The sequence below is a fragment of the Tamandua tetradactyla genome, chromosome 12 (genome assembly GCF_023851605.1).
Source record: "Tamandua tetradactyla isolate mTamTet1 chromosome 12, mTamTet1.pri, whole genome shotgun sequence".
Lineage (NCBI taxonomy): Eukaryota > Metazoa > Chordata > Mammalia > Pilosa > Myrmecophagidae > Tamandua > Tamandua tetradactyla.
This window is the reverse complement of record NC_135338.1, coordinates 51,723,158-51,748,985: the sequence shown is the minus strand read 5'-3', so window position 1 is coordinate 51,748,985 and position 25,828 is coordinate 51,723,158. Positions and strand designations below refer to the sequence as shown.

At 41.0% G+C, this 25,828-nt stretch overlaps 1 protein-coding gene across 3 annotated transcripts in view; it reads right to left on the bottom strand.

The window, feature by feature from the left end:
• DGLUCY (D-glutamate cyclase) overlaps positions 1-25,828 on the bottom strand; it is a 167,206-nt gene that overhangs the window by 134,292 nt on the left and 7,086 nt on the right. The gene's annotated exons all lie outside the window — the stretch shown is intronic.

Below are 25,828 nucleotides of genomic sequence, written 5' to 3'. Positions count from 1 at the left end.
CTAAAATCTGAGAACTTCCCCATTTTTGCATAGCTCTCCCCATGTCCCCTCCAGAGTATACTACAGATAATTGCAAGTCCTTGTTCTTTGCCTTGGAAATAGCTTCTCCAGCTGAATAAAGCATCTCTTTTGAAATCCACAAAGGAAATCGATTGAACTGTGTGTATTTTTTTTTTAAGAGACTTGACTCCATTAGGAAATAGCATTCCCTTGCAAAGGAAAGAATGCTGAGTGCATCTAATAAGCACTTTCTTTCCTGTACAAAGATGTAGTGACAAAGCATACTGTTAGGGGAACTCTTAGTAACCACTTACCTTGGCATGGCCCTGAGGTGAGATAAACAAGTACAGGCCAGAAACTGAGCTCCCACTTCTGCAGATCTTGAGAACAACCCTCCTTTCCTCCTCTTGGTCCCAGGAAATGGCATTTCCTAACCCCACTTACTTCCCTTGGAAGTTCCTCAGGCAGGAGTGGATTGATTTCTTAGCTATAATTACTGTTTTCATGATATTATGGAAAGCAATTCTAGAAGGCAGAACCACTGAGGGATGATAATCTGCTGTGATGCAGCTGAGAGGAAGAGTGAGTGGTGATTGTGGTCTGGTTCCACAGACTGCAATTTTTCATGGATGCAGCTCAGGAGGAGGGAAAATGGCTAGAATATCATGTGCCTAAGAGAGGTGACTGGTGACTGGTGACTAGAAAGCTGCTGAAGCTTTAGACTCCCATGCCCAAGGCTAGAAGTGAGTAGGTCTCACTAAAGTGACTCGTGGTGGATCTTTTACAAAGTTATATACCTTTTATAGATGCACACAGAGGCAAGATGACAGCTGGGTCGCCTTGTCTCATGAGATCAAGGCTTGAATTCTCTCTCCAGGTCCCAAGGAAGTCCAAGGCTTTCCCACCCATGTCCAAAGATCTCCAGAGGGCTGGATAATAAATGAAATCAATGAGCGCAGAAGTCATCAGGAAAGTCTTTACGGAAGAGCCTGGTCTGAAGGAAAGGGGAGGTTCAATGGGGCAGGGGACTCCCACGCAGGCAGAGACAGGGATAAGCAAGGGAGATGGGCAGCAGGGTGGGGGGGAGGGAGGATATTGGCATGTCTGGAGTGAAGGGTTTGATTTGGGAGACATGGTCAAGTTCCATGGATAGGAAGTCAGAAGAAGAAGACAAGGCACAAGGCTTGCAGAGGTGATCATGGGCGGCCAAAGCTGCTGAAATTTTAGAACAGAAGAAGATTGAATGAAAGTAGTGGCCCAGGAAACTCAGTATGGCTGAAGCAGGGAAGCCCTGAGCCAAGGATGGGTTCAGGAGAGTTTGGGACATTTATTCCAGGCCACAGTTGTTACACAGATTCCACCAGGAATGGAACAGGGGTCTGTATTCAGAGTGCTCTCTGATGACAGAACCTCGGTGTCTTCTCTCCCTACATCAGCCATCCTGTCTCAGACATGCAAAACTGATTTTTCCACGTAGGCTATGGACCTCTGTCCCCAGCTGTCAGTACTTCCTGCATTTTTTTTTTCCAGGTTCAGAAAAAGGCCCACACCCTCTGGCAATGCACAAATCAACCTGGAATTTGCCAAGCTGTCTTCACACCCTCAACACTCCTTAAAGAAATAGCCCTTCACCTGGTAAAGTCTGTATTGGCCACACCTTCCATCCCAACCCCATGCTGGGAGCAAAGTTTGGAAATCTAAAAGGTTGGGTTGTTGAAAGAAGCCATAGTAATTGGTGGATTTGTATCTGGGGATTCAGCCTCTGGGAGTAACCCTGATTAGTCCCTGACAGCTCACCCTAAGTGACCCTGGAGGATGGAGCCACCTCCACCCTCAGTGTGTACATTTCTGGGATCCTGGTGAGGACACCATAGAGAAGACAGTCTGGCTCCACAAAAAGGTGGGGCCATTTCCTTCTTTCCACCTGCCCTGGAGAGCCGATCTGTGTAAATAGTTTCATTCCACATATGGCTCCAAATGGGGCCAAGTGGGCTAGGTTATAACACCTCACAGGCATGCATGGATGCTGTTTCTTAAAATCAACAAGGTCCTACCAGTAGTTCGTATTTTGCTAACTAGGGCAGGCCTCTCCAGAGCCATCCTTGCTCCTCATGACCTTGCCCAAGCCTCAGAAACTCCCTGTTGCCCTCAGCTAGGTGAGGAGTGAGGCTCATCACCCAAAGAACCTGGACAAGTAGGTTAACAACCATTTCAGAAGATGTTGCTCAGGGGGCAGCAACAACTGAAACAGGAAAATAGGGAATAAAGGAACATCATCTCATCATTTAACAGGTGCCTCAGTCCCATTTTGGGTTCAGAAAACTGAGGTTCAGGGAAAGTAGTGGTCCTTATTGAGTTCCTTGCTAGGATGGTGTTTCAGTTTGCTAGTTGCCAGAAGGCAATATACGAGAAACAGAATGGCTTTTAAAAAGGGGAATTTAATAAGTTGCGAGTTTACAGTTCTAAGGTCAAGAAAATGTCCCAATTAAAACAAGTCTATAGAAATGTCCAGTCTAAGGCATCCAGGGAAAGATACCTTGATTAAAGAAGGCCAATGAAGTTCAGGGTTTCTCTCTCAAGGGAGAAGGCACACGGCAAACACAGTCAGGGTTTCTCTCTCATCTGGAAAGGCATGTGGTGAACACATCATCTGTTAGCTTTCTCTCCTGGTTTCCTTTCATGAAGCTCCCCAGGAGGTGTTTTCTGTCTTCATTTCCAAAGGTCACTGGCTGGTGGACTCTCTGCTTCTTGTGGCTACATCATTCTACTCTCTCAGAATCTCTAGATTTCTCCAAAATGTTTCCTCTTTTATAAGATTCCACTAAACTAATCAGGACCCACGTGAATGGGTGGAGACATGACTCCACCTAATCCAGTTTAACAACCACTCTTGATTGAGTCTTATCTCCAGGGAGATGATCTAATTACAGATTCAAACATACAGTACTGAACAGGAATTAGAAGAAATGGATGGATTTATAAAATGGGATTAGGATTAAAACATGGCTTTTTTGGAGTACATACATCCTTTCAAACTGGCACAGATGGTTATTTATTTTTATGTATCAGCTTGGCTAGGTTATGGTGCCTAGTTGTTTGGTCAATCACTAGGTTAGGTCTTGCTGAACAGCTATTCTATAGATGTTGTTAACATCTACAACCAGTTGACTTTAAATAAAGGGGAGTATCATTGATAATTTGTGTGTGGTGGGGGAGGGGTCTCATCAAATCAGTAGGAGGGCTTAGGATCAACAGCTGAGGATTTTCAAAGAAATTCTTCCTCAGGACGTCATTGTCAACTCCTGCAGTTTCCAACCTCCTGCTGATTTGTCCTACAGAATTTGGACTTGCCAGCCCTCACAAGCGCATGAGCCAATTCTTTCGAATCTCTTTCTGCATGAGCCAATTCTTTCGAATCTCTTTCTCTTTCCTCCCTTTGATTCTGTTTCTCTGGAGAACCCTGACTGAGGCACTAACCAAGTCTAATACTTGGTACGTGGGCTTTCCTCTGCAAGAATGTGATACAATTTTGGAACAAGTTGGATTAAGGTTTGTTTTCTTTCCAAGGTGTAGTAAAAGCATGGCCAGACAGTGCAGGAAAGAGGAAATGCAATGAGGGCACATGTTTCTGCAGTTGCCAGCTAAACACCTAGACAATGAGATATTCCCTCTGCCTTCAGAGCCTCAAATGGGTACCTTGATGCCGCACTGATTATCCCCATCCCCGTATTGGTGGGTTTAAGCCAGGTGAACAGATGTCCTTGTTTGCCTGGGACATTCCCAGGTTGAAACTGTTGTCTCAGAATAATCAGCAATAGTGACTCCTTCCATTCCTGAAATGTCCTGATTTGGCAATAAATTATTTGGTCACCCAGTTATAAGGGACAGTCTAACATAAAGCCCTCAAAGTGACTTAAGCAAAGGAAGGATTCTATTGCCAGAATCACAGTAAAGTCAGAACTAGTAGAAACCAGGACTCACTCTTGCCCTTTGTCATCTTTCCTCCCTGCTTCCTTCTGCTTTATGGCTTCACTTGCCTTTTCTCTGGACATGACCATCCTTTCTTCATGACAGAGAATGAGATTGCCTACAGTTCCAGAGTTGAGCATCTGACAGCTTCCATCATTAGAGAAAGACTGATTTTTCCAGTTGTAAGCCCAAAAATCCCCAGGAAGGGACTTACTGCAAAGCTGTGGGCAGTGGGCAGGAGGGCAAGGTAGTTTCAGAACGTTGCAACTCCTTAGGGAACTACAGAGAGAATGGAGAAAGGTGTTTTTAGAAGGGTGAGAGGTGTGGAAAAGAACATCTCTTCAGGGTCCAATACAATCACCCTTAAATATTTATGGAGTAGCCCCTGTGTTCTTTTTCTAACCATTTGACTGTTATTTTTGTACCAAAGAGGGGTCACATTCCCCCTCATTACCCTTGAAGAATGTCATTCATCTTGGGGTGGGAAGTGAAGCTGGCCTTGGAACTGGAGAGGGAGGGAAGAAACTTCCTCTGCTTTTGAGGGCAGGGTTCCTAGGAAAGATGCTGCTTCCCAGAATGCCTATGGCCCTGAGTGCATGCATGTGCATGTGTGTGCATGTGTGTGTGCATGTGGGCATGCATGTGTGCGATCACAGGCCCTGACAGTGTCGGGGGCCAACAAGATAAGGCCCTGGGAGCTGACAGGTCCACTGGGGCCCAGAGCAACTTCCCTGAAGGTGACCCTGTGGGAAAAAAAGCCTCTTTCCTTCTCTCCCTGCCCACAGCACACACCTCTGTGCTGGAAGCACTTACTTCCTCAATCACTGCCCCAGGCTAACAAAAGCAATACTTGGCAGCCACAGTGACAACACAACCCTCCAGAGGACTCATTAGCTTCTCTGATTTTTCTCTCCCAGCCATGAGACAAGAGCCACTAGGACTGTTCTCATGGACTGAGTAGGACCCTGGGGTGGCTGGACAACTTGAGGAAGAAAGTTTTGCAGGGAGGGAAGAATGCATTCTTACAAGAGTGGGATAGGGACTGGGAATCATATTTAAATTGTAATCTCATTAATTCCTCCCCGGGGAGTGAAGCCAAACATAATATCCTAAATTGCTATTTATTTCCCCTTCCACTTATCTTTTACTGTAAATTCCTTGAGGGCAGGGTCCCTGTTTTCTACTTCCTTGTAATCCCAGAGGTTGGAACAGTGCTTGGCATATACCCTAAATTCTCAGTAATTACTTGCAGTTCCCACTGGGGCCCGGTTCTCTCCCTGGCTTCCAGCTCACCTTTTCTGCCTAGAACATCTTCCCTCTCATCCATCAGCTGTCACCTCTCCAGGATTACCTCCTTTGACCCCCGGCTGGGTTAGACGTCCCTCCCTGAATGGCCTGTAATTGCCATGCAGGTTTTAGTCTGTCTCCTCCACTAGACAAGGGTTTCTTGAGGGCAACAGAGTTCCCGGCACATAGTAGATGATTAACGAATCTTTTCTGAGTGGATGAAGATGACTTTGTGAGCAATGTCCACTTCTAGGCATAGATAAAAGATGAATAAGACATTGACTGAGACCCTTGAACTTCTTTGGAACTTGACTTTTTAAATCTGTGATAAGAACAGGTGACAAGATCACCTTACCTCAAGATTATAACAAATTGCTAGATTCCTTTCATGCTTCTGACTTTCAGAGGTGGGCCCCATGAACTGCAGCCACTTGAAGGTGCCTTGCTCTGGACACTGGGTGCCTAGGTCCTTATTTATTTTTAAGTGTTTATTGAGTGCTGTTAAGTAAATTAAAATGGGCATGTGCATTGAGTGTTACTGGGAGGGATCCCCTTTCTGAGAAAGGATTTTCCAGAAGACAAAATCAATTTTCCAAGAAAATGGAACACACCCTACAGGACTGCAGATAAGAAACAGCTGGTGATAAACCAGTTTCAGTCCAATAGAGAGCTTATCAGAATGGACAAGCATACCATACTAATAAGTGTATATCTATCCTCCACTTTTTAAGACATCCCTATGTAAAATGGAAATTTATCAGCCAGTCAGAACATTTCTTCACTTGTTTCTATGTTTGCTCAATATAGCTTTCCTTTTCCACCCCCTTGGTGGGTGGGGCTCCCTTCTACTTTCTGGATGGGATGTTACCATATTCATGAGCCATTCAATATTAGATCCTAAATCGCATAAAAAGTTTTTCTCTTAATAGCGCTTTGCTGTCAAGGACAACCCAATCTGAACTGAGAATCCAAACAAGTGCAAATTTTGACCTATCAGAGTTATGGAGCCAAGGGTTCTATTTGGGAAGGGATAAAACCCATGGGGCTGCTTCACAGGAGCAGCCTTTGAACTGGTCCTTGGAAAGAAGAAGGAGTTTCCCAGGCAGAGATCAGGAGGAAGAATCAGTACGGGCAAAGGGGCACCATGTTTAGGAGAAAGAGCTCTCTTAACCTTTTAAAAATCATGCCTTAATCCCCCTCGATAAACATAAAATCTTAGGCCCTCTTTTAACAATATTTAACATGAAAAGTTAAATATCATTTGAGTTCAGAACAAAGAAAAGTAATGGGAGAAGGCAATTGCTTTTATTTCAATGTACACACACTAACTGTCCCACCTCCAATTCCAATGTATTCACCTAGGGGTGCTCCTCTCTTCCACCATACCGGAAATCAGTCCCGTGGTCTGTGTGGAGGAGTAGGGAAGTTAAGGTTAATGAATAGGAAAGCAGCAATGGTGAGATTCAGGAGGAGCAGCTGGTGGCAGGTGGGATGGAGACTGGTGCAGACAGAGCAGTTAACACCACTGTGATTGCTTTAGGGCCTGAATGTTAGGTGGGCGTGGGGATGGACAGGAAGAGAGGGATTAAAGACAGATGATGAATTTATACAGAAAAAACATTGAGCATTAAGTAAAATAACATCACCAGTATATAAGACACTCAGCATTGACACAGAAGTTTCAAAAAGATGACGTACATCAAGATGGTTTGGGAAATGCAGCCTATCATGTGTCATGTGGTTTACACATCATGGGGGACTTTCGGTTTTTCTCAAGCAGAGCATCTAATTTCTTGGAGGGAGAAGATCACCTATGAGTAATGTCACAATATGTTTTTTTTACATAATTAAAAACAAGTTTTAGAAGGAAAAAACATTGCTGTTGTCCCTTTTCTCAAGTTGCCATAAATTCAAGGAAATTTTCCCATTGCTCAGGAAGGAATCCCAAGAAGCATATTTTCTTGCTCCTTCTACTCTTGCTTGCCTACTGTAGGACATCTGGGTAGGAATGTGGAGATTCAGTCTTTTCTGGATCTTACTCTCTTTGATCAACTAATGTGAGGCAGACCACAGCCCTCTACATGGTGGATGTATAAATGTGCTCAGTGGAGGCCCACAAATATGGCTCACTCTGTACTATCCCCAACATGTTGATTTAGGGTTGGAAATGGGCACACAAAATCTAAAGCAGACATTTCTGAACTAAAGACACACAAACTACATCTGCAACAAAGTTTACTAAGGGCTTGTGTTTGGGAAAACAAAGCCGTTATCTGATATGAACCTCATCAGGGTCCTTATGTCTGTCCTTAGTTGGTTTCCAGTACTGAAGGGAAGAGGGATGTGATTAATCTGCACTCTCAAATCTCTAAGCGATGGCCTCAATCTTATAGGACACTAGGGTACTACATGAAATCTGAGAAGCGTCAAGTTACAGGAATCGTCACTGGTACCAGTTGAAAGTAAGTTGTATGCTCAAAAGAGTTCCTGGTATTCCTGGTATTGAGGTATAAGAGAATTTGCCCTCATAAAGGGTGTGAGGGGGTGGACTTTGTTCTCAACAATGTCCCTGAAATAATCACAATTACAAGCTTCACATGGCTATTTCTCTAAGTTTCCTAAATGTAAGTCCAAGTGAAAAAGTAAAAGCAGAGCAATTTGGTCAAAATCCTGAGTGGGAACATTACACTGGGGCAGTGTGTCTCTTTCAGCTTCCATAGTAAGGGGGGCAGTGGAGGCTATCTCCCTTTTATCTTAGAATTCCTACTCAATGAGAAGGGTGATTTGCTGGCAAATATCCTTTACATGCTCACTCTACTATAATTTCCCCCTTCTCTGCTTTTCCAGATCCTACTTAGCTGAAATTTCCTAGCCTTCAGAAAGATTATGCAGGCCCTGTCCTGTGGCTTTCAAGGATTGTTCCATTCTATGAACACCTATTACTTAACCACTGAGTCATTTGAAAGTTAATAATATACTGCTGTAGGATGTGCCCCCTGCTTTTTTTTTTGAATATTTCCCTTGGGTTAGTTAACATGGCGCTAAATTTACGTAGAACACAGAGCAGGGCCTTACTCATCATAGTAGTCTGTTAATAAATACTTTGGAATAAATGAATGAATGAGTAACTATTTCCCTAGACTTCTCTGAAGACTGAATAATGCACAATGCACAGAAAAGTCACCCATATCTTTGTTGATTGTTTTTCCAAAGTCTAAACATGTACACATTTCGCCTGGACCCCACTTCTGCACTAGGTGCACATTTATAATTGAAGCCCTCTTATATGATGAATTTGGTACTGCTTGGTTAAAATGGAGAAACTATTAAAAATGGTATATGTATTCTCTAAACATGTATATGAACTTAAAATGTGGGGTCATGTTATCATCTGCCCACCTTTTTTATTGATATATATTCACATACCATGTAATTATCCAAAGTGTACAAACAGTGGTTCACAACATCATCATATAGCTGTGCATTTATCATCACATCAGCTTTTTTTTCTTTTTTTGTGAAAAATAACAAATATACAAACAAAGCAATAAATTTCAGAGCACATTGCAGCAATTAGTTGTAAAACAGATTTCAGAGTTTGGTACGGGTTACAGTTCATCTGCCAGTCTTTTGATGGAGGACCGAGGGTTTTTTTGAGTGGGCACCTATTGATATTCATATGCCATCATAATTTCCAGTTTGAGGCTCTATAAAGTGGTGTGGCCATGTAAATAAAAGGATAAAGTAGCCAGAGTGCTGGATTCTTTTAGATTTTAGATTTTAACAACCATTGTTCTTTTCTTGCCTACACCTAATTTGACAGAATTGTTTTTAGCAACTCGGTATATAGAGTTTTTCTAAAGCATTAAGTTTCTTTTTCATAGAAACACAACTCTTATTTTTTTGATACTATATTTGTCAGTTTATAGAATATTTAAATAAATTATGTACTTTCAAGAACAAGTACAACTGGCATAAACATGTCTGGGACAAATATACTTGTTTCTTGGGAAGCACAAATTAAGTTTTATGCGGGGGCAAAAGAAAAGGGATACACTAAAGAATAATCTGCTAGCCAGGAGTGTTCAGAATGTTGAGAGTATCAGTATATTTTCTAGATGGAATGGCAAATTGGTTAAGAGAATGTTGGTTAGAGAGCTTCTATTGTACTTGCTTTTTTCTTCTTTTTCCATATAGTAATAAGCTATAAAATGTAGTAAGCAATGTGCCAATCATTTGTCTATTATTTCTCAGCTCTATTCCTACCCTTTCATGCTCTTTTTAATATTATAGGGGCTGGAAGCCAATAAGCTACATTTCCCAGACTCCGCTGCCAGCTGGCTTCCAGGTAGATTCTGTCAATGGGAAATACTAAAACAGAATGAAAGTCTTTTACTCCCCCCTTTCTCTTGTGCTACTTGTTTCCTGCCTGTGTAGTGTGGCTTTAGTGGCAGTGGCAGCAGTGGGTGCTCCAGCAGCCTCAGCAGCACGGTACTCCTGCTACTGCTTTGGCTCCAGTGATGGCAGCAACAGGGGTGGGCAGTTTTGAAACTGTAACTGAGAAGTCAGAATTTAAGGGATGAGTTTGATTACTGAATCATTATATAGATATTCCTTTTAGCTTTCTGGTATATTGGAGTAGACAGAGGGAAATACCTGAAATCTCTAAATTGTAATCCAGCTGCTTTGATCTCTGATAATGATTGCATAACCTTTACCTTATGCCTCTGTGACCGTGAAAACTTTGTGATGAACCTTCATTTGTACCCAGTTATCCAGTTTTTCAACTTTTGAATCTTGGAATCACTAAAGACAGCCCCTAATGTTTATTAATGAAGGGTTTTGGGTCAGCCCAGAACTAACCCACCCTAAGTCCAAAGTTATCTTGATAACCGAGACTGGATCTAACAAAAGTGGGCCTGCCTGACATGCGCAGTAGCTTAGACTTCAACCTACAAGTCACCTCTACCTCATTATATACTAAAAGTCATGTCCATCATCATATTAATGCTGCCATTTTCTTTAATACATTCTGTGACTAAGCATGTAATCAATGTGTGTAAGCTCAGTAATTAGATCACCTCTAATGATATCATCAGGGGCCACTGCGCTCATTATCCTAAACCCTGCCCATTTTTTAATTCTAGAAAACGATCAGAATTATTCCTGCACTTCAGGGAGACAGATTTTGGGCCAATAGGCCATCTGGTCTCCTGCTACATGCCTAGTAATAAAGTCTTTCTTTGAAAACCCCAGTGTCTCAGGAATTGGTTATTGAGCATATCAGGCAGAAGAGTCCACAGCCTTTTTGTTCGATAACAGAATCTCAGGTCCTAGAGTGAGCAACAGTGGTAGCTCCCAACTTCCCACAAGGTAGTACTTCTGCTGGCAACTTCAAGTTTCCAGAAGCCTCCCAGCAGTACAGTGACTACGGCTTTGGGAAACACTTTTCCCTTTTGCTCCCAACTTGGGTGGTAGCAAATTTCTGTAGTTATCAATTCTGTGTAACTTCATATTTCCCTTTTTCCTCCCCAACCCTTCTGATACTTTTATAACCAGTTCTCTAGATTATATTCCCTATGTTTGAAATACCTTGAGACTTCTAATTTCATGGTTTAGGAAATAATAGTGCAAAAATTAAATTAAAAGTTATATCCATACAGTATTTTTCAGGTTGTAACACACTTCTCACATGTTATTTATGTAAACCCCCAACAACCCAATGAAGTAGGTGTTATTAGCATTATTCAGTTTTTCATATAAAGAAACTGATGATCAAAGACATTAAAAACATCCCTAATGTGACATGGTGGGTCAGTGATAGAGTTGAAAGTCAGATTTGAGCTAATTGATTTTAAATCCTGTTCTCTGATGCATTTGCCCATAAGTAAACTGAGAAATTCTAAGAGGCAAGGTTACACTTTATTTTGTTTTTGAAGCCTGGAAGCACTAGAAACAAATTGTTTTCTTTCAATGTTAATACTGAGAGCGAAGAGTTAATGTACATATTGAAATAATATATAACTATTTTTGTCCTTAAGACTGAAAGCGATCATATAAATCAATCAGAAAACCAGAGACTCAACAAATAAAGTGATCAAAGAAATAGGCAATTCACAAGAAAAAAACAAAAGTGACAGATAATATGAAAATGTTCAGCTAAATTAGTAATCAAAAGTATGCAAAACATTTTAATACTATTTTAATACAGGGATACTATTACTAACCTGTGAAAATAAAAAATATATATATATTTTAACAATAATCTTTAATTCTAGCAATTATTTAGTGATGTGGACACTTTCATATACTGCTGTTAGGAGTGTCTATTAGTATAATCTTCCTGGACAGCAATTTTATAAATATGTATTAAGAGCTTTAAAAACATTTAACTGTTCGAATAGTCCTCTTCTCTGAATTTATTCTAGTGCAAAAAAAATCTGAAGTTTGAGAAAATATTTTTAGAAGGCTCTTCACACAGTGTTGCCTAAAATGATAAAATGTTCTAAAGAATCTAAAAATTTAACAGTAAGTGATCTGTTAAGAAATTAGTGTATATCTAAATCATGGACTATTAGAAAATCTGAAATTATGTCTACTAAGAGATTTTACTCACAGGGCAAACACCTATATTACAAAGCTAAGCCAAAAGAAAGCGAGATAGAATATGTGCTTAGTATGATTTGCTGGTGAGTAAAAAAAAAAAACAAAAAATCATAGAATAAAAATAGCAGCACTTTCCAAAACATTAGCATAGGTTGATCTAGTTGGTGGAGTAGAAGGTGATTTTTCCCCATTTTTAAATTACTTCCCGGTATGTTTCAGTTTTCTTCAGAGAACGTATATTACTTTGAAGATCAAGAACAATAAAACCCCAAACACTTCAGTGTGGCAAATTTCTACCTTATTTGGGGCTGCCACCTCCTCCAGAGCACACAACTGTCATCTTTCTAACAACTGCTACTTTAATCCTCGTTACTGAGGTCAATCTAGTGGTTGACAAAAAAGGACATACTGACCACCTCAGAGAATGAATGAATCAACGAAAGGAGGAATGAGCTCAAAAGAAGAGAACCACCTGAATGAAACAGCTCATTCTCCCGCACTGTAACTTCATCATAAAAAGTTAGTTTCTAAAACCACAAGTTCTCATTTTCAGGATAAAAGCAGACGACCAAGCCCCTTAAAAGCAAATACGTGGTCACGGTTATTAAATTCCATTTCTGAGGGAAGACAATCTAATTGCTCACTAGCATACCACTGAAAGTAACTTTTATTGACATTGATTCACACTTTTTAAAAATAGTTATAACTAGCTTAGTTTTTAAAAGTCGGCCAATGCATTCTGCACCAGTGTCTGTTTTGGAGGATGGCCTTTGCGGCAAGCTTGTGTTATTAAAGAGAAGAATGTTAGAATACGATTTGATTTTTTTAAACAAAAATTTGATCCCAGCACTGCTCCATTTGAAACCCCAGCTTCTGCAGGGGACATCCCGACATGCTGGACCTTGTGTGTGGTCCCCCCACCCGGCCACGCTGCCTCATTGCTCCTGGGCTCTGGGATTTGCAGGCTCCAGATCTCCCCAGCAACACACTGCCCTTCTGTTTCTGCTCTTGCTCTTCTCTCTGCCTGGAATGCCTACTCCATCCCTGGCCCACGCACACTCATCTCTCAATACTTAACCCAAATGTCACCATTCCTGTGAAGATTCCCTGATTCTTCTCAGTGGATTTCAACCATTTCCCACCTTTCACTCCACCAGGTCCTTAACAGGCTCCTTTTAGAGCACTTAAGACATTTTGTGGCACACACTTGTTTTTGCATCTCTCTCCTTGTCAGGCCAGGAGTTTCCTGAGGGTAGACATTTTGTGACCTTTTATAACCCCTGTTGACCTGATACACAGAAACCCCTCAGTAAATACTGCAGAATGAATGAGCAAATTAACCACCCAGGCTGATGCTGATTGCTTCTTGGGTAGTAGCAGGAATTGACTTAGAAGAAGATATAAGACACCCCATTTTCTCTTCTCCATTCTCACAGTCAGCCAGCCCTAAAATCAGGCCTTTCTATTTCCCAGAGTCAATGAATTTTCTCCTAATTAGTCTTCCTGCCACCTACCTGAGAAATAACCCTAATCACCTGTGGTCTCCCCTGCGCACTCCCCAGGGGTGATGAGAGAGGTCATATGAGGATGGTAAAAGAAAAGTTCAGGACTTTTAATGTCATCTCATTTAAAATTCTTATTTGTTGTGCATGAATTTTAATGTTCACACCATTATACTAACTCTCATTTAGCATTTGCTATATAACAGGGACTGTTCTAAGAACTTTACATATATTGACTAATTTAATTTTCACAACAATCCTATGAGATAGATACTATATTATCCCCATTTTTCAGATGAGGAAACTGAGGCACAGGGGGCTTTGCCCAATATAAAGCTAGTAGTAGCAAGTCTGGGGTTTGAACTCAGGCAGTTTGCCCTCATAACCCTAACCATGGTGCTTGTATATATTAGTAATGTAGTTCATGATATATATATATATATGTATATTAAATAAGTACATATATGGAGAGCATGCAAACACAAACTTTTTATTGGTGAAAGTGTGCAATAAAAATAAAATATATTTCTGGCTTTTTTCCACATCATTACTCCACTAAATTTTACTGACCATGCCAGGAATTGGCAAATTTTTTTTCTGTAAAGGGCCAGATAGTAAATCATTTTAGGCTTTATGGGCAAGAGACAAAACTGAGGCTATTGTGTAGGTATTTATAAGAGAGAAGACAAATTTTCACAAAATTTTACTGGTAAATATAACGATAATAATAAAGCACAAGGTTTTGTAATATAGGTTAACTAATTAAGAATGGAATTATTTTTTATTGGATGCCATTCACCTTAAGTGGGTTTAAAGGTAGTGTTCTCTATCATCAGACTGATTGCAAATGTTCTTGTGTAAAAAGCATTCTTAGCCTATTGGCCCACAATGGTGACGAGCCAGTTTTGACCCATGGGCCATGGTTTACTGATCCCTGCACCAGGCTACTATTGCCCAAATTAGTGTAGATTTCCTTCTCAATACAGTCCCAAATATCTCTCCAGTTTCATTCATTGCTGCTCCCCTTGCTGTATTTTTTTTCTTTATCCAACTGGATTACTAATGTTCCTTGGATAGTCTCTGTTTTCTCTTGAGAGGCCTCGTGGTCCAAGAACCAGCAGGGCTATGGAGTCAAGATGACCTGGGTTCAAATCTGGGTTCTGTCACTTACAAATTCTGGGACCTTGGGAAAGTGACTGAATCTCTCTGTGCCTCAGTTTCTCTATTTGTAGGTAACCTGGTTTTCTCCAAGCTTAACATTCTGGTGCTCAGCCCCATATTCACATGGGGGCCCTTACTCACCATAGGAGCCTCCCTCAGTGGCTTCTGGGCATCCTACCTGTGCTTTTGAGCAAGCCCACTCTTGCTGGGTATCACCATTGTCTAGCCAGGCACCACATACTCTGTTGGGGATACCTTGGCTCCATTGGGGGCTGTCAAAGATGCTTTAGGCCCAGATCCCACAGGTGACACCAGAGTGGTGGGGTCTTCTGGGACGAATTGAGAGAGAAGGTTGTTTGTGTGTTTGCAGTTCCATGTTAGAGGGGTACCAGACCAATGGCACACGTGGCCCGAATCACACCTCTCTAAAATCACAGAGGAGATCACTGGGGCCTGAAAAAGTAGAAGCCTTAAGACCCAGCCAGGAGACTAACATCAGAACTGCCCTCTCTCTCTGATAACCATCACTTTCTTATCAGGGAAATTTCTTTGTGCCCAGTGTGGCTTCTTCTCCTGGGATATGTTTGCTCCAGGAGGCTCCTCCATACCCTCTAAAAATAGCCTTCTGTGGAGTCCATCCAACACATCCACTTGGATTTGAGTTGAGACTCCTATTACATGTCCCAGGGTCAAAAATCAAAGTGATAACTCCACTGCAAACTTCTTTTACATTAAATAACAGCCTTAGAGCTTTAGAGCAATCATAAGGCCTTTGCTTTCACTGATGCATGTGACTGAGTTCCTCCTGGAGCTTCTATTCCTGGTGACCTGGTTCTTCTTACTAGGGGGTGACATGCTGACAGAGGCAGTGTTCACATACGCAGCCTTCTCAGAAAACATGCACTGGTGACTTCTGGGTTTTTCTCCAGGTATGCATAGATTATGCAGAGTCTGAGGCATCCGTTTCTCCTTGACAGGTGTCAGATGTATCTACTTGCTATAAATAACCCCGCCTCTGAAGCTACAAACCTCACTTGCCCGTGGGTTGGGTATGGTCACCAGTATTTCGCAGCTGGGCTGCATTAATTAAAGGCAAGCTGGCTTGTGCTGGGTAGCAGAATTAAATGTTCCCAGCCCTTATAGGGTCAGTCCAGCAGAACTATATCTGAGGGGTTTCTATTCCCTAGTGGTAACCACTGCATAATCCTTCACCATAAAAGTATGATGTAATTTATTTAACCATTTCCTGTGGTTGAGCATAGGTGCTCATTTTCAAATAGTTCGCTTTTGTGAAAATTGCTTCAGTGGACATAGTTGTATATGAATCTTTGCGCCATTCAATATGAAATACATCTTGTACACATTAGTGATGAAACTAATGGCAAAGCAGATGCTGCACTTTTACATAATCTCCCAACCAAAGGAATTTTAGAAGTTCTTGCTCTTCTAATACCTGAGTTAAGTTAGTACTCGGACAGCCTCTAATCCTAGTTCTCTGTCAGTTTCCTGTAAGCCTTGAGGAGGAGTCTCTGGGTATAGACCAGCCTATAAATGATGATCCTGAAAGCTAAAGAATGCCTGTGTTTTCTGGAAGTGGTCTTCCCATTTTGTCACCTGGACACAGGAGTCAATATTCCAAAGACTTCTGATGACGCAGTCTCACCGTCTTTTATAGGAGCCTTGTTACTTTAATAGGTTTAATTAAATAAAATAAGCTGCAGCCCATTGAATCAGGCAGGATGACAAACTCTGAAATGACTGGAAATTTCATCATGGAGTAACCTTTGAATATTTCCGAGATGTGTTTCCTCCCCCGACCCTGTGCCATCCAAATGAATTCTTAATTTCTCTAATAGAGGCAATGGTTTTTTGAAATAACGATACCACCACCTTATACATTATCTCATTTGATTCTCGGAACAATACTCTGAAGTACAGCTATTTTTATCACCCCCCCCCCACCACCACCACCAGTTTTATAGAAGCAGAAGCTCAGGCTTTACCCAGGATGTTAAATGCTTCTGGTCCATTTTCCTGTCTCTGGGCAGTCTGTGGCTATCAGCTGTGATGCGGTGAGCATCTTTGAGTCAGCGATGGTAGAGAAAATGTTTTCTACCTTCAGTCTTCCCCAAATCCACTCAACAATACTTCCCCTTATTGCCAGAGCACGAAAACAGCACAGCAACTTTGATACCCCTATACAGTACCCATGAGCTCTTTAAATGTTTTATTGGCTCCCACCCAAGAAGGGGGAAGCGTTCTTTGAGCAAAGACAACACAAGAAAAAGGAAGAAAAACTAACTGGGTTAGGATCTGAGAGACATAGAAGGGTTGTGAATGTTAAGAGGAGTAGGAAATGATCACCAGATTCACCTCTGAGTTTCTGGGGTTCAAGGATGTGCTGTCTCAGTTTGTCTTAGCCAGGCATCTGTCACCAGCTGCGTGGTCCTATGATGGCTTTCATTTCATTCCCTCCACAACCTTATTTCAGGTTCTCCCTTCCACAAGTAATGTCTAGAGGCAGCAAACTAATATTCACAGCCACATTTGAACTTGAATTACTTGCCAACACTTAACAACAATCACTTAATGTTATTACTTAATAGTCTGGACATTAGTGGTTCTTGAAAACAGGAAGATCCGGCATGCTAGACCTGCTGAGGATCGATTGCCATGGATGAAGAAGGTTTCCCTTCTGCACTCCCCAAGCACCCCTGCCCCCCGCAAGTTGCTTCACTCATATACTTTTTATTTCACTGACCTATGTAAATAATTGAGTTTAAAACCTTTGAAGTGAAAGAACATTAGTATGATCCTAAGGTGCTGTAAGCACTTAAAAGTGAGCAAATCTATGGTATTTGTTGAAAAATAGACCCAGATTTCTCATCCTTCCCATGCAGTTAGTGGCAGGGACCTCAACCTTGGAAATGGAGAGTGGCTTTGAGTCCAGGATCTAATATTCATTAGCTTTGTCAACCCGGGAAGAAAAGGCCACAGATTAGATGAATGGTTCCCCAAGTGGGGTAAACATACCTCTCAGGGGGTACAACGATCCAAAGAATAGCAGGTTTGGGAATTCCTGTCTGGAATATATATGGAGGGACGTAACACAGGAGAAGGGCGATCTTCCTAGGTGAATTCCAGAGAGGCTCAGGATGTGGCAATTTCAACTTTGACAGCAGGCATGAGGCATGGGAAGATAGGGGAATTAATTAACAGTCTGCATCTGGAATAAATAGGCCCCTCTGCCCCCATGATGAAGCAAGGTCTCTATCCCCCAGGAAAGGTACTGTCAGATTTCACTCTTAAATTTTTTAAAAATTATCTCTAGAGAGGAGAAAATCAGCATATTCTAGCATTCTCAGGATTCCCAGGCATTTGGAGTCTTCCAATGAACAAGTCTTGCCTAGGTACAGAGAAATCCTAATCAGCTTTGGGGGTTTTAACTTCTAAACAAGAACGGACAATGAAGAATCTCTAGATGCTTCAGGAAAAGTTTCCAAAATAAAAGCAAAAGACTAAAATAAACAGGAAAAAACAACCATCACCACCAAAGCTGGAGGAAGCAATTATTCTGAGGAAGAGGAGAGAATCCACAGCAAAGCAAACCAAACAAAATACATTCTCAGAAAGACTCATGAAGATATTTAATCAATAAAAGAGGAATAAGTGGGTGCACAGGTAGTTCAGTGGTTAGAATGCCCGCCTTTCATGCAGGAGACCCGGGTTCGATGCTGGACCATGTACTGCCACCCCCCCCCCCCCCCCACCAAACAAAAAGAGGAATAAAATGCTATAACAAAGGAAAAACAAGAGCTTTTATAAATTCAAAGTAAGGGTTAAAATTTATAAACGAATCGATGGAAAGTTTGAAAGATATAATTGTAACAGTCTCCCTGGAAGTAGAAAAAGCAAGGAGAAAAAGGCAAGAAAAAGAAAAAAAGATCTAGAGAATAAATACAGGAGGCCCAACATCCAATTTATAGATTCAGAAAGTCAAGGGGAGGTCAGTGTCAAAAGAACTACTGTACAAGAATCTTCCAGCATGTAGGGGTACATGTCCCTGGACTGAAAGAGCCCACTGAGTGGCCAATGCAGAGTTTGTAAAAACAAAGACCCACCTAGTCACATAACCAAGGATCAGACTTCTCATTAGCAATGCTGGATTCTAGAAGGCAATAGTGTAATGCCTTGAGCATTCCATGGAGGAACGATTACCAACCTAGAATGTACTACTTAGCCAAATGATCATCCAATCCTCATTTATCATAGAAGGAGGAAAATAATGTATAAAATGAATCAATAAATAGTGATATAGCATATTATTTAAAGATAGATTATTCATATATACAAAGATAACTCCAAAAGAAACATCTAAAGGAGTTAAAATGGTTCTTTCTGAGGAATGGGTCTGGGAGAAATTTATGGTGGGACAGATGTATTTTTTGCTGCTTCCAACTTACCACTCCATCCTTTTCTAACCCTTTCTCTTCCGACTTTCATCTCTAGCTTGCCGGTCCTATCTTCTTTAGTTATTAATTTCTAAAGATTTTTCAAAGTAATACAGATAACTTGTTTAAATGTCAAATGGCACAAAAGACATATTCTGATGTAAAGTCCCCAGAGATACTTAATTCTAAGCTGGAGTCTTCCAGTCATCACACAAAACGGTCCATTTTCTCTCAGAGCATTTGGGGCTTCTGGAAATATTCTGAGCCCTGGAGATCCAGGAGTAAGAAGGTACTGGAATGGCAGGATGGTGGCTTGGGGATGATGACGGCGATTCTGATTCTGATTCTGCATGTCCCAACATCCTGGCATGGAGCAAAATATTTGCTAGGCTGTATTACTTTCCTATTGCTGTATAACAAATGACCATCGATTTAGCAGCTTAAAACAACACCCGTTTACTATGTCACAGAAGTCTGTGCAGGCGAAACTGGGTTCTCTGCCCCTGGTCTCACAAGGCTGAAATCAACGTGTTGGCCAGGCTGGATTCTTATGTGGAGGCTCTGGCAAAGAATCCATGTCCAAGCTCATTTGGGATGTTGGCAGAATTTAGTTCCTTGAGGTTGTAGGGTGGAGGCCCCTGTTTTTTTTGCTGGGTGTTAGCAAGGGATTGTTCTTCATTCCTAGAGGCCACTCTAGCATCCTTCCCATGTGGCCCCCTTCATTTTCAAAGCCAGCATTAGGACAACTTTCTTGTATTGAAGCCTTTACATGCCTCACATCTCTCTGACTTTCTACTTTGCTACCAGGCAGAGAAAATGCTCTGCTTTTAAAGGGTTCGTGTGATTAGGTTAGGCCCACCCTATCTTAAAATCAGCCAATTAGTAAATTTAATGATACCTGCAAAATCCTGTTTGCTATAAATCATAAATCACAGCAATAATACTCAGGGGCAAAGATCATGGGTCCATCTTACAGCTTTATCACACTATTTCTATTTGCCTGATGTGTTTTGTCATAAAAAACAACAGAAAATATGAAGTTGTTTTTGTTTTTGTTTTCAGTGCCCCAAATCTTGCTTCCCAGGAACTGCCAACAATGTTTAGAATACATCATCTCAACAGGTTCTTGTGCATAGAAATAGAACAGAAAGATCAACAGACAATAGTGGGCTTTCATTCTGCAAATTATTTTTAAGTAAGATGATTAAATTTAATTTCACAGAAAAAAGAAACAAAATAGAAGGAATTGCTGAAGCTCAGCTACATGTTTCTATACCACGAGATTTCTTAAAATATCCCCTTTAAAGATAAGCACAGCTAACAAAAATCGTCAAGGAATTGGAACCATGTTTGCTTAAAAGAACTGCAGTTCATGTGTTTCATTTCTTAGAGTGGATTACTTTCTGCTACCAAAGATGAGTAAATTTACAGGCTTAGAAGTCCTCCCACTGCCCTCTCCCTCAACTCCCAATTTTTGTTAGGCATGTAATTATTTTTACATCATAAGAATTTGTAATGTTTACACTTTGTTTTATAACCATAAATTCCACAGCTGTTCAGTCTTAAGCCTATATTTAAAACAATTAGAAACTTACCTTCAGTCTTCTGAATTCTCAGTTCTCCTCCACTTTTTTATTTTGATCCTTTGCTTGGCTGGTTAGATTTCAGCAGAAAGGACTTTGTTTTTTTTTCTTTCAAGAATGTCAAAACCCCGAGTTCTTTCATGCTGGAAAATGTCAGTAGCCTTCAGTACTTAAAGGACATTTGGTACATTTGGAATGAATCACACCTTCATTTGCTTAGATTTTAAAGACCTTGCTCCTCTGGCATCTAGCATTAACTGTGGCTCTTGATTTTATCATTGTCTGATATATTTTAGCATTGATCACTCTGTACCAATTTTACTTGGGACCAGCGTGTGCTTTCTCCCTGCTGATTCAAGTCTTTGTTTCATCAAGTTTCTTCTAGTCTTTTGTTTCATTTGTTCCGATCTCTTCTTTAAAGGAACATCAATTATACATCTCCATTGTTTATTTTCTATAACTATCAATTATTTTTCATTGTTTTTTTCTTTGTCCTACTCCATATTGTTCCCTTGTGTTTTCAAACATGTTCATTTTATTTTGGTTGATTCTAAAGTGACTTTCCTCTTTTTCTTTTTTTGAGCTCTGTTATTCAGTTTCATCCTCTTTTGTTGTTCTATAATTCCTTATTTGCATCCTAGAATCTCTTTTTTGAGTTCTCTCTCTTTTTTTATTTTAAAGGGAGGTAACTTTGTAATTTCTCTGATGCAATAGAGAAATAATTGTTAAAGAATAGCATGTGAAGTGGTAGAGGCAAATGGTTTAGGTGTGTTACCCACTGCTCCTCTTCCCAGTCCTTTTTTGAATTCTGCCACTGAGCCACCATTGCACGGCCCTCTTTCCAAGTCTTTTTAATTTCCTTTCCATGAGAGAATGTCTCTGAGATTCTCAAGTTTGGGCACTCAGGACGTTACCGGGGCCCAGGCTCTCTGGGTTGTAATCTAGCAATTGCCTCCTACCCCTTTACCTGTGCATATCCAGGGCTCTTCTTTGGCTTCGAGGTCAGGTCACAGACAATAGAAATAAGTCTGTCAGTCTGACTTTTTCATCTATACCTCCTCTGTTATTCTGGCTTATCATACTGCTTCTTTGTAGGAATACTACCCGTTCTCCTGTGGAATACTTAGATCCTGTAACTCAAATCTAAATTTCAGTTATTTGAGGACCACTTCCACAGTTTTTGCCTTGTCTCCATATCACCCCTAGTCTAATCAATATTTTTCTTTAAATCAATTTACAAGTTTGACTTATTTTAAAAGGAGGCATATCACTGTTATAAATGAAAAATCAGTATTGCTTGCCATAAATAGGATGTAACTATTATAATAAATGCAACGGACAAAACAGTGATAGTAAATTCCACCTAGATACAGTTGTCTGCTGGGAGCTGAGTCTTAAGGTCTACATTTTGTTAGAAAGAGCAACTAGTTTGAATTAGAGAAAAGCTGGCACTAGGCCAAGACTCTCTTGTTGATGTTATCAGGAATGAAAGAGAAGTAAAAAATGAATCACTTTTTCATTACGTTATTGGATATAATCAAACGACTGCCCATGTAGCACCTAAATTTATCTAATGTTTCCCCAGTAGTAAAGTCCCCTCTGCCCCTTCTGGCAGCACTACTCCAATCCAAAGATCATTATTTGGTCCCTGTGGACTGTGGCACTGATATCCAAGGGAATGTCTTCTGCTCACAGATTGAGGCAGTGTATGTCAGCTTTCAGCATTTTCCCAAGTTCAGTACAGAGTTTTCAGTATTGGCAGTCATATTTCATGATTTTGTGACTTGAAGTTCTGAGGATTTCTTTGTTTCATTAACAATGGGTCTTTTTTTGTGTTTCTGCTTTGTTTTGCTTTTTGTCATCTTTGAAAGATTTCAAAGGAGGGGAAAAGGAAATAAAAATGTCTTTACTACCTTTACCCGGATATATATCTATATATCTATAGATATAGATATAGATATAGATACAGATATGTACCCTTCTAAGTTTCCTCCCAGCTATGCACAGGTTGACATAAGTTCATAAAGAGGGTAGCCGGATCTCAGTCTTGGATCTTCCAATTCAGCCTAGTGCACCATATCTGCCACCTGGAGGGCTCCAGGCTCTGTAGGTATTCTCTGGGATGTCAGAGGGCAGAGTGAGAAAACTCCTTAAACAAGCTGCCCCCTTCACAGGGGTTCCCACTTGTGAAATAATGTGTCTGTGTGCCCTCCCAGCATCCTGACTTCACAACAATGGCAACACGTAGACTTGAGCACTGGATGGATGTCTTCAGCCCAGTGTGGACTTTACACACACACGCACATGCACACACACACACACACACACAGTTGGTGTCTGACACCTGCCGCTGGTCTTCAAATTTACTATAAGAGCCCACAGTGAAGGTTCTGAAAGGGTCAAAAAGAGTATCAAGATGCTGATAATACAGTTGTGACTTCTTGAAATATGTTCTTTCATACACAAACATCTGAGTGTTTCAATAGAGGCGGCTGAGGAGAGTATAACATGGTGAGCCTCTGGTGCACCAAAGTCCTGCACATCCAAAGGTGAGGGGCTTCCTGCTCACACTGCATGAATGATGAGACTAACTGAGTCCTAATGGTTCACATCAAGTGTGACCCTCTCCCACTTAACTTCCCCCCACCCCAGTAAGCAGGAGTAGCTAAGGATCAGTGAGACCATGTGAATAGTGCCACAGGCTCAGGTCTACAAGATAAGGGACTGAGCCGGGACCCCCACCTGGCACTTTGTACCAGCAAGGCCTTTACCAAGGAGAACAAACACACTGCCAACATTTTTTTCTTTATTACTCCTCCTGGCCTTAGCAGAAAACTGACTTTCATTAGGATACTTCCCTTTCCCAGGTGCTTTATGGGCAGACCAGGCCTTCCCTACTTGTACGTCTCTCAGGTCAGGAGGAAGCGGTGATGTTTCCTTCAATTCCAGCTGCTCCACCCAGACGAGAGTCCTTCATTTTACCCCCTTCAACAATTGTGCCTCCTTTGATGTATGTTGTCCATTTACACCACCACCTAGTTAGTTAAGTCCCTATTCCTTGCATTTGATGCCTCTAGCCCGATTTACAGTTTTCCTTGCTATCTCATCTAGCATCATCATTACCTCTGAAAAGTTGCTGTTTTTGTTTTTTTTCTTTCAGAACTCCAGCTTGCTCCTATTTACCATTATCTACTCCAACAGTTCTCAAACTTGGTTGTGTTATAATCAATTGGGGAGTTTTTTAAAAAAACCCAAAACCCAGGCCTCACCCCAGATCAATTAAATCAGACTCTCTGGGGTGGGAGGCAGGGATCAGCATTTACGTTTTTCCAAAGCATCTCATGGATTGCAATGTGTAGCCACAGTTGAGAATTACCGTTCTCCTCATCTACACAACCTCCAGGGCCTCGGCTCCACCCTCAGCTCCGGAACCAGCAGTTTACTCAGGTCTTCACTGCCTTCTCACCCACACTCATTTCAAGCACGTTGTTGTTGCCCAACTGCTAATCTCCAATCTCAAGGGAAAATGTAAGCACACATTTCCTTTATTTCTCCTTCTGGCTGTGAAATTTTGCTAGAGAAAGACCCTTATCTATTCAGGCTTTCTAATTCATCCTGAGTCCCCAGAGCCAATCAGCAAATATCCAAGCTGTCTATACAGGAATACCTCAGAGATATTGTCAGCTCAGTTCCAGACCACCGCAATAAAGCAAATATTGCAATGAAGCAAGTCACGTGAAGTTTTTGATTTCCCAGTGCATATAAAAGTTATCTTTACCTTATTCTGTAGTTGATTAAGTGTGCAATAGCATCATGTCTAAAAAAATAATGTAGATATCTAATTAAAAAATGCTTTATTGCTAAAACATGCCAACCATCATCCAAGCCCTCAGTCAGTTGCAATCTTTTTGCTGGTGGAGGGTCTTGCCTCCATGTTGCTGGCTGCTGAGCGATCAGGTTGGTGAGTGCCAAAGGTTGGGGGGTGGCTAGGGGCAATTTCTTAAAATAAGATGCAATGAAGTGTGCTGCATCGATTGGTACTTCTTTTCATGAAAGATTTTTCTTTAACATGTGATGCTGTTTGGATAGTATTTTACCCACAGTAGAATTTCTTTCAAAATTGCAGTCAATCTTCTCAAACTCTACTACTGCTTTATCAACTATGTTCATGTGATATTCTAAATCCTTTGTTGCCATTTCAACAATGTTCACAGCATCTTCACCAGGAGTAGATTCCATCTCAAGAAATCACTTTCTTTGTTCTTCCATAAGAAGCAACTCCTTATCCATTCAGGTTTTATCATGAAATTGCAGCAATTCTGTCATATCTTCAGGCTCCATTTCTAATTCCAGTTCTGTTGCTATTTCTACCACATCTGCGGGGATTTTCTCCACTGAAATCTTGAACTCCTCAAAGTCATCCATGAGGGTTATACTCAACTTCTCCAAACCCCTTGTTAATGTTGATATTTTGACCTCTTCCCATGAATCATGAATGTTCTGATGGTATCTAGAATGGTGAATCCTTTCCAGAAGATTTTCAATTTACTTAACCTAGATCCATCAGAGGAATGCTATCTATGGTAGCTATAGCCTTACAAAGACTCCTCCTCCCCACCTGGAATACTCAGAGGGAGTGAGAAGAGGAACAGCCTATTAATGAAGCAGTCAGAACACACACAACACTTATCGATTAAGTTTGCTATCTCATATGGGCGTAGTTCGTGGTGCCCCAAAACAATCATAATAGTAACATCAAAGATCACTGATCACATATCACCATAACAGATATAATAACAATAGATATGTCTGAAATATTTTAAGAATCACCAAAATGTGACAAAGAGACATGAAATGAGCACATGCACTTGGAAAAATGGTACCCATAGACTTGCTCGATGAAGGGTTGTCATAAACCTTCAATTTGTAAAAAATGCAATATCTGCAAAGCACAGTAAAGTGAAGCACAGTAAAATGAGGTATGCCTATATTCATTTCCCACTGTGACTGTTCCAAACCATTTCCACTATCCTCAAATTCCAAATCCATCCTTCCCCATCACTCTCAGCACAGTGCTTAGATCTCTGCAGTAAACTCTTTCTTACATGTGTGCATATCTGAATGATTTTAAAGTAATTCAGGTGGGATCAGCTTAGTCTTAGTCCTGATTTACTAAAATTTTGTCCTCATGGCTCCTCTTTATACCAGCTTTTTAAACACAAGGTTCCATCTCTCTCTGTCTTTCATTCTCACTCTCTCTCATTCAGTC